General features: G+C 47.5%; 1 pseudogene; it reads left to right on the top strand.

The window, feature by feature from the left end:
* Positions 1-7,270: 7,270 nt before the first annotated feature.
* LOC106521629 (thymidine kinase, cytosolic pseudogene) lies at positions 7,271-9,041 on the top strand (annotated as a pseudogene).
* Positions 9,042-9,217: the final 176 nt, after the last annotated feature.

Here is a 9,217-nt window from a genome sequence, read left to right as displayed (position 1 = left end):
GTCTGATTCGAGATCGTAACAATCTAAGATGAAAATGAGCGTTAACTACGCGTCAGAATCAAACAATGTTGGTCGGTATTGTTTTTTTTTACTCTTTCTTCAAAAAAAAAACGCAAACATTTTTCGATTTGTGTGGTTGTGCAAAAATGTAAACAAAGTTGGTCGGTCGGTCGGTCGGGATATATTTTTAATTTCAAATGTAAACAAAGTTGGTCGGTCGGTCGGTCGGGATATATTTTTAATTTCAAATGTAAACAACCTTGGTCGGTCGGTTGGGATTTTTGTTGTATTGAAATTTGATTTATAAAATGTAAACAACACATTTGGATGTCAACGGTTTCCGTGTACATCAACAAACCGACTCGAGTTGTTACGGATTCTCGCTTAATTATACACCTCTCGCGTTTTACGAAGTACTTTGTACACATTGTGATTTTTTTTTGTATTTATAAAAAATTTTACACAAGTCCGTTGCGGCCTGTCATCTCGTTAGATGAACATAATCGGTCCCAGTGGAGCTTGAGTTATAGTAAACACCGGTCTTTTTTTCCCCTCTCTAGCGTGAACTCTTTTATACCTCGTGGTAACGACACGTATTTTTCCCCTCAATCTGAAAAAAACCTCCGTTATTTTGATGTAGTCATTTTCCCTCTCGCTGTTTTATACAAAAAAAATAACATACATTTAAAAATTTAATATTTTTTTATTAAGAGTAAATCTGTGTTATTTTTAAAGTGAAAACAAACAACAAAGGTAATACTGCTGCACATAAAAACACAAAATAATACATGGTTTTTTTTTACATGATAGATATCTTAGTTGGGGTCGTGTTGTTCAAACTCGTCGCCCTTGTCCATACCAGAATCATACCCCGGCTCGTGTGGAGGATCTTCGCAAACAGAGTTGGCCCAAATGATTCTATAACCACATAATCGACAGGTCGATGGTGAAGCGGATCCTCCGCGGTTTTGAAAATGCTGGAAGGGAAAACAGAGAAACGGAATGATAGATAACATGAACCGTAACTATACCCCCCCCAAAAAAAAGACATCTGTCTATATAATACAAAAATGTGCATGTGGTGTATAAGATACAAAAAGTTATTGTGTGCTAATTTAACAAAGTTATATATATCCTATTAAGCGACACGCTCCATTTTTTTTTAATAAACAACTAACTAATCTCTTCTATTGAAAAGGGAAAAATACGCGCACGTGTAACGACAAAAACCTGTCTTATTCGCAAATTACAGATGTCTAAACAACCTTTCAAAAGACCCGTGGCCGTAGTCTCTCCGGGCGCGAGCGCGTACTTCGACGCAACAGACCCGCGGTCAAAATATCGGAGAGACAGCGATCGCACCGGTGTTGCGGGCCTCGAAGAACCAACCGCGACAACGATCAACGCGTCTCCTCTCTCCGCTCGGGGTGAGGGCGCGTGGTTCGGTACGGACGCGTTCAAAGCCGCGCGTGTGATTATTCTTCACCTTTTCAACGCAACGATAGATGCGTATATCAGCGAGATATGCCCGGGGTGTGAATTGGATGAACCGGGTCAACACGGACATTTGTGTTGCATGCTACGCGTAGATTACGTGGATGACTTTTATGATAAATATTATGACAATATCGTGGAGCGCGTTAAGACTCGAAGGTTTGTTGACGCGGTGCGGATCTTTATGCGAAATCGAGGGTTGTGTGTAGACGATAACTTTATACGGGTCGTGACGCAAACTTTATTGTTAGAACTCAAGATCGAGAGAAGCGCGCTTGCGGAAACGGAAAAACAATGGGCTTCTACAATGACGGAGGGTGAAAAGAAAGAGCTCGAATTCCTTGCAGCTTTCTGCAACGCTACGGATTCGGCGTAAAGTCTGTTGCGCGCAGCAACTCTGTGTGTGTCATGATACTTAGTTAGGATAACAAAAAAAACACTCACCTGATGTTTCCTGATTTCCTGCACAAACTTATATCCGATGCTTTCCAGGCGCGCACGAGCTCTGCCTTTCAACCGTTGCAGTGCGGCGTTTGCATCGCGCAGGGTCAGAGTATACGGCTCGTTCGCCCTCGTCTCTAAAATCATGCCGACGATGTTGTTTTGTTGTGTGACACGGAAGACGTCGCCTGCGTTCGGACGCATGGTATGCGTTGTTCGAACCAGGATCTCGCCGCCGCCGCCGTCGGGGCCTACTCCGTTTGGGCGACACACTTCGACCGTGTTTGTAAAACGCCACATATCGCGTACGGAAGAAACTCCGGGCTCGAGTTGCGGATCGGGGAAAAGTAGCGGGTTGTGAATGTACAGGATCTTGTTTACATGGTCCGCGATTTCAATACAGATCTTAACCACCGCCATGGACGCGTTGTGTATGACCATAAAGAGGTTTTCTTGAACGCCGCGAGTGGCGTCGGTAACACAAGCTCGATCTCGTTCGTCCAGATAAAACGTAGTAGTCCGCACGTAAGCGTGGTGCTTTTCGGACGCGTTCGCCGTAAACGCTTCGATGTTGCATCGCCATAACATAGGCGAAACGGTCGGATCCGTTTCTAACAACAGTTGACAACCGTCGTCTGTAATATGGAAGCTATTTACAGCGCGAGCCCCGTTTTCCTCGCACCCCGCCATTTGTCTCTTTTTTTTCTCCCTCTCGATCACGGGCTCGAAAACACTATATATTATAACCTCGAGGCACATCGCATCCAACTTAAATACACACCGCTCGGGCTGGTCGGTCGGGATATGCAAATAGAAATTTAAAAGTTATATATTTTTCTGACCGACCGACCGTCTCCGCGCTAAGATGTGTATATATAAAACGACGTTGAGCTAAACTCTATATGCTGTTGCGTCTCTGGGACACGAGGGCGAGGACTTTTTTTCCCGTCTTTTTTTTAAATTAAAAAAAAAGAAACACAACCTAACATGTCGCGCTGTGTCTGTGCGAGAGAAGTCGACCCGCCGTGTTTAAAATGTCACCCGGATCGCATCTCGGCGCGCCGTGCTAGCGGAACGTCAATTATTCGCAGCAACGGATTACGCACGGACGTGACCAGAGGACGGGCGTTTGGGCAAGAGTGCACGTGCCCATGCACCCCGAAATCTATTTTCTGGCTGTGTTACATAGGAGTGACTACGAACATAAATGGAGGCACGCGAGTCAAAGTACGGACCGCGAGTTTCTATCAAAGACTCGACAGGCGCCAACACGACAGCCAGCGCGACAAGCAAAGATCGCACATGATCGAAGGCGAGATGGAATCGTTTCTGCGCGACACCGTCGAGGCTTTGAACGAAAAGTGCGCATCCTTGGCCAAAATACGCACGGGGTTTGTTCGCGAGATGGATTTGTTCAGCACCGGGCGGACATACAATTTGGATTTGTGGACATTTGCAAACACGGTTATCGTGACGCGCGACCGCCGGATAATAGGAATAAAGAGCACGGAAAAACCCGACTTGTTGGACACCGGCATCGGGAAGATCGCGGATGATGTCGCGAATATGATCGAGACCTACGATGATGACGAAAAACACGTTGAATCCGATGTACTGCAAGCGAGGCGGAGTTCGGACGCATTACGTAAAGATATAAAAGGCTGGTTGTACGCACTGGGAAGCGCGTACGTGGCACGGATGGGGTGATTGATGTCTGCTGAAGAAAGATGTCATTGTTGTGTAAATATTGTTCCGAAATTAAAAAAAAACATGTATATTGGTTTCCCATCTGTGTTTGTTATGTGACCCCCCACCACCAAAAAACCCCGAGATAAACAATAAACCATTTTTTTTATTATAAATGCGATTCGAAATATTACCGATTGGTCAGACAGATTCTGTATCATCATTTATTTATTTGTTTTTTTTTATAATATAAAAAGACACTCTGACAAATTCATTGTTTTAATAAAAAAACTTTATTGAGCACATCTGTCTGTTTTATTAAGATTGACATTAATTAAATTGTTTGTGTGTATATAAAATGGAATTAGTATTTTTTTACACAGCTATTAGCTATATCATCATATTTCTTTTCGGTTTCCTCAAATAACATCATCGTACAAAACTGATGGGTTCTAAAGCGTCGTCGTCTTTGTCGAATTTTTGATCCTTTCCACCAACGTGAAAAAATCGTTAGATGGAACGCGGGAGGTTTTTGTAGGTCCGGGTGGTGAACTAAACTTGTTATCGTCATCCTTCTCTCGTGAAATAAACTCAATCTTCATGTCATCCTCCAAATACTTCCGTAGACAATTTGGTTTGATATTGATCGAACGCGGGGTGTCGCGTATTTCCCCTCGACAGACCTTTATCGTGGCATAGAATCCGATTCCGCACGAGCCCAGGTATACGGTTAACAAGGCTATTGAGCACGCCTTGTACACCACGTGAAACAAACAACCCGGTTCGTCGTCTTCGAGGTTCATCATGCAGGCTATGCCCGGACGAGGGAGAGTTTTTTTACTCCTTCTTCGAGTCCGCTCCTTTTGTGCTGTTCTCAAGAACCGTTTGATGGCGGGGGTTCGCAACAACCGATCGTTTGCGGGAATCAAACCCCACCACAGTCTTTGTTGCGCCAACTCCGTCACAAGCGCGTTGATCTCCGTCGCGGCGTTCGATATCCCAGAGACGGCGTAAAAGTCAAGCGGTCTAGCCAGTGGATTGCAGCTGTACGGTTTTTCTACCAGTTTGGCTTCGAGGTCTTCTCGCGCGAGAAGCGCAACCCCGGTGTCTCGCATGACACGCCAAGCGTGTGAAATAAACATACTGATATTATCAAAATCCCTCCACGTTGTATTGCACCGGTATATGACAGTGAAACGTTTCACGTCGACCTGTGCGATTTCAAACCTCACGACCCCGTATTTTTTCGTGGCGACGGAGCCGGAGCACACGATGCTCCGGTGTGAATTGGGACCCGGTGCGTATAATAGCGTGGATCCTGGTTCCGCGTCAGATAGTCGTAGCTTCGACTCAGCGCTCGTCATGTTCGCGCCCCACCAGTAACATCCGAGCTCTTGTGAGATAAAATCCAACCACTGGTCTCCCAACGGCGGTACCATTGCCCGTCGAAGAAGGTTGGGCGGCGGTAGCATTGTTTTTTTTTAATATTTTCTTCTCGTTCGCGGCCCGGTCGTTATTCTCGGGCGGTTTAAAACAATCTCGGATTCTTGAATGCGAGCTAGTTTATAACAGTTTGCGTTTATATTTATAGGTGCGTACCGGTCGGTCGGAAATGTATTAAATTGGGGCGGTCGGTCGGATTTTGGTTTGTTTATCAATTAAAAAAAACATACGAGTCTCAGCATCAGAATTTTTTTTAAAAAAATATTCCACCTTGACTACACGTAACACACACCCGCCTCTCTTATTCGAAATAATAACAACGAACCGCGTCGTTATCCTCTACGGTCCGTTTGGGTACACCTCGAGATTCACGACGACGCGGGTAGTATTCGTCGTTGTGGCGTTTGTGTTCAATAGGGTCGAGCGGAGGGCGAGCGGCACCCCATGTAGTAAAGTCCGCGCCGAACCTAAGATCCTCCAGTCTGACGGCAGGAGGCGCGAGTTGTTTGTACGCGAGCTCATCGCGGCTCTCCGAAACCGCGGGTCGTACATGGCCGTTTCTAAAGCGCGCAGACCACGCGTGTTTTCCGGTAAGTGTCGGGTAGAGTTCTCCGCTGTGTTTTGACGGTTCAATCTCGTGTCCGTTGTTGGATTCAATCTTAGAGTCGGCGGCGCGTTCACTTGTTGGCGAACGCAAACTACTACGTCTGTGCCGACTACTAGCGCCCGAGAAGCCGCACGCGCCCATTCGTCTCGGCAAATCGGACAAGTCTTTCGCGACGTTGACGGGTTCCCACAGTCTATCGTATTCGTCCTGTGTGTACACGGGAATGTTTTTTACCGTGTGGGAGGAGGGACGGCGGACGGTCGAACCAAACCAGTTTCGTTCGTCTTGCCTGCTTATTGCACCCACCCACCGCGGATCGAGCGCAACGCGATCTACGAACTCTCCTCTGACTTTCGTCGGGCCTCTGATGACGAGCGTGCGCAAATACGGTATACGATTGTATGCGACGTACGGGCTCTCTTTCAAACCTAAACGTTCGCGCTCGGCCCGCTCCGCTTCTACGTGCGCGCGGTTTATACTATCCGCGTGCACCTGCAGCATTTTGTCCACGACGTTAAGTCCCAACGCGGCCGTGTATTTCGTTTTCAACTGCTCGTACGAGTACACGGTCGCCGGGTCGTAGGGTCGGCGAAGCGTATCCCCGTTGAACAGGTCGTGCGTAAACCTGTCGATTGTAAAGTCGGACTTTTCGTGTTTCTCGGGCATCGCAACGATGTTGTGTAGCGTATATGATTCTCCGTTTTGCGTGGCCGTGACCGTCGCCGTAGATATCATCATCTTTAGCGTATTATACTGCGACAGGGTCATTCTGATGCTTTCCGTTCTCGCCAAGAGACCGGCTCTCGCGTAGATCAAATCCGTGTTGAACTGAGCGTATTTGGGTATTTTATCGGCGGGTTGTGAGCCAACAATCTTCGGGTCCAGGAACGCCAGTTTTTCCTCCGCGTCCGGGTCCTTGCGTAGCGTGTCGCCGACGAGTACGTACTTCAGTCCGGAGCCGGTTTTCAGATGTTTTGTTTGCTCGGGCGCGGGCGCCCGCAGACGAACGTCGGCGTCGTGGTACACCAGACCTTCGGTGGCGCGGTCGTGATACGCCCCGAACGCCACGTGGCGTATCACGTCCGACGCGGAAGCGTATAACTTTTTCGATTTGAGGAATTCATAAAAGCCAGACATGCGTTTGTAGACTTTAGCGGGAGTCGTTTGGTGCTTCTGCTGATGAAACAGGGGCCCTACTTCTTCCAAACACCTCTCGATCACGTCCGTGTCCAAATCCACGAACCGCGGGTCGAATCCTTGCTCTTCTAAGTATTGTTTGGTTCCGGTATCTGCTACAATTTTATACCCGGGTAACGCATCGGCGTGCCGCTTGATACTGTCTACGTGCGGAGCGATGTTCTCACAACAGCCCACCCACACCGTGAAGTACAACAGTTCGGGTTTCGTCGAAGCGGCGCGTTCATCTCGCGCCGGGTCGCGTCGCGTTCCACCCGGACTTCTGGGTATACACGGAGTGTTCATCTCGAGCTTTACCCGTAGCGGTCCTGTAACCGACGCGCAGCGGAATCTGTTAATAGAATTTGTCGTACTTTTGTTTTTTTTTCTAAAAAAAATATTTAAAAAAAGGGAGGACCGGAATCACATAAACAACTACGAGGTTCGAAGCGCGCTACGCGTTGGCTACTGCTTGTTAACACTATTAACAGACAAAAAAAAGAAATTATTCTCTTTAACCGCCGCGCGTTGCGTAGCATGGATCGATGAATTATACATTCTCCGTAACATCCCACGGAAGAAATGCGCCGAATGATTTTACAGCACCTCCGCCGATAAAGCGAGGTTTATTTGACGTCGACGTTTCTTCGTCGTATCCGTCCGTCAACGGCGGTCGCGCACTTTTTCAAAACAAGAGACCGATGATTGAAATCAACGAGCCCATGGACACGGGGGACGCGTGGTGTCATTCTTTCGGTGGAAGCGGGTCGTATTTTTTGTCGTTGTTTTCGAGCAAGAAACCGACGATAGATGTTGAAGAACCCATGGATGTAAACTAACGCGAGCGTGTACACAAACGAAATATATTAACCGTACGCGCGTATCGCGAGGACGGTCGGCCGTGTTACAACTCGTCTCTGTTTTTCTCTCCCCCTCGCCCTTAAAAGTTTTTGTATATTAAAAGATGAACTCCGAACACGAGAGAGATTTTCGTGTCGGCAATGGCGTTGAATTACGAGAAGCCGTAATGCGCTACAATCAACAGCGCACTCGCGACATCGACCCCGAAACGGGCGAATCGGTCCCGGTTTACAATCCTTCGACGGATCGCTCCTCCTTCAGTCCAAACCCCTGGGGCCCTGATACAGTAAGCACGACGATTAACAATTTAGGGTGCGAACTCAAGGCAATGGATTGCGCGCGGGTGCTGGGAAACGTACCCGAATTCGACAAACACCTCGCCTCGTTTAACGGGCTGATCGAAGAGTTGACAAAAAGTGTGGGTTTTGTATCACCGGAGGGCTACGTCGGCAAAGCGCTTAGACATCTGAAGAAAGACATCGAAACGCTCGAGCTTGAATTCGCGCGAGAATTAAAAATCGAACAAAGCTATAAGGAATTTTGTACGTTTGTGAAAGAGTTAGAAGATATGGGGGTTTCCCTCGACTGACCGCGCGCCTACAAAATACGATAATTAGGGAAAACGTCGCGATGCGTATCGCGCGAGAAGACGCTTGCATATTATGTAGCCACGCCTATTTTCCCTCTTTCTCGTTATAAAACCAGCACACCGGTTCTTCGATGGAGATTCATCGTAGTATATAGAGAGCACGCCATGGGTGAAATACAAGTGATATTTGGCCCGATGTTTTCCGGAAAAACCACCGAGCTCATCAGAAGATTGCACGTGCAGCGAGCTGCGCGAAAGCGATGTCTCGTGATCAAACCGGACAAAGACTCGCGTTATTCCGAATCGCACGTAACGACTCACGACGGCGGAAGGATCGAAGCGACGTCCGCGTCGCTTTTGGTCGACGCGGAACGCGACGCCGAGCTCGTTTCGGTGATCGGTATCGACGAAGCGCAGTTTTTTCCCGACGTGGTATCGTTTTGTGAGAGAATGGCCAACGCGGGTAAAACCGTGATTGTCGCCGCGTTGGACGGGACGTTCGAAAGGAGGCCCTTTGGAAGCGTCTTGGGTCTCGTGCCGCTGGCCGAAGATGTAGTGAAATTACACGCGGTATGCTTGAAATGCGGGCAAAAAGCCGCCTTTTCTCATCGCAAGTGCACCGACAACGCATCGGTGGTGGAGCTGATAGGTGGTTCCGAAACGTACGAATCCTTGTGTAGAACATGTCACGGTTCATAAGCTGTATATCTTCGATGTCCTCGTGATGTGACTTTGTCTATATTGACATAACTGTAATAAAAAAAAGATGTACAACAAATATCCGCGGTGAATCCGTTATTATTTTGTTTATTATGATATCGGTACCAAGACATATGAGATCGTTGTGTATACAAATATACTCATAGTCAATGATTAAGCGTGTGTGTGTGTGTGTGTGTGTGTGTGTGTGTGTGTGTGTG

Source organism: Austrofundulus limnaeus, unplaced genomic scaffold, assembly GCF_001266775.1.
Source record: "Austrofundulus limnaeus strain Quisiro unplaced genomic scaffold, Austrofundulus_limnaeus-1.0 Scaffold113, whole genome shotgun sequence".
NCBI lineage: Eukaryota > Metazoa > Chordata > Actinopteri > Cyprinodontiformes > Rivulidae > Austrofundulus > Austrofundulus limnaeus.
The sequence above is the reverse complement of the archived record's forward strand: the minus strand, read 5'-3'. Positions and strand labels throughout refer to the sequence as shown.